This window comes from Neopelma chrysocephalum, unplaced genomic scaffold (genome assembly GCF_003984885.1).
Source record: "Neopelma chrysocephalum unplaced genomic scaffold, ASM398488v2 Primary Assembly neopelma1_59809, whole genome shotgun sequence".
Lineage (NCBI taxonomy): Eukaryota > Metazoa > Chordata > Aves > Passeriformes > Pipridae > Neopelma > Neopelma chrysocephalum.
Window position 1 is genome coordinate 1 of NW_020904653.1, and position 438 is coordinate 438.

Consider the following 438-nt stretch of genomic DNA (forward strand, 5'->3'; position numbering starts at 1 on the left):
GGGAGGAATCGATCTCGCTCTCCAGCTGGGAAAAGGGGGTCAGGGGGGGCCGGTGATGCATTTTGGGGGTCAGGGAGGGGTCGGGGGACACACACCCACCTGCTCCAGGGTGCAGAAAATGTGGGCATCGTCCTGCTGGAAGCGCCGGACCCGCGTGAGCCCCGTCAGGGTCCCGGGGGGCTCGTTGCGGTGCAGGACCCCGAAATCCGCCAGGCGCAGGGGCAGCTCCCGCCAGGAGCGCGGCCGGTGGGCGAACATCAGGCTGGGGACGGACAGACAGACGGGCAGAGCCCCCAGGAACCCCCCTGGGGCGCCCCGGGGCCCCCCTCACTCACCAGTGGGCCGGGCAGTTCATGGGTTTGAGGGAGAGGGTCTCGGGGGCGGCGGGGACGGAGAAGATGTGGGGGCTGTAGTGCTGCCAGTGCCCCGAGAGCTCCC

General features: G+C 70.5%; 1 long non-coding RNA gene across 1 annotated transcript; it reads right to left on the reverse strand.

Moving 5' to 3' along the window:
* LOC113979187 lies at positions 1–438 on the reverse strand. The gene is made up of 3 exons (XR_003537744.1): positions 336–438; positions 100–262; positions 1–25 (listed from the first exon to the last, which is right to left on the reverse strand). It is a non-coding gene; the product is annotated as an uncharacterized LOC113979187 (long non-coding RNA).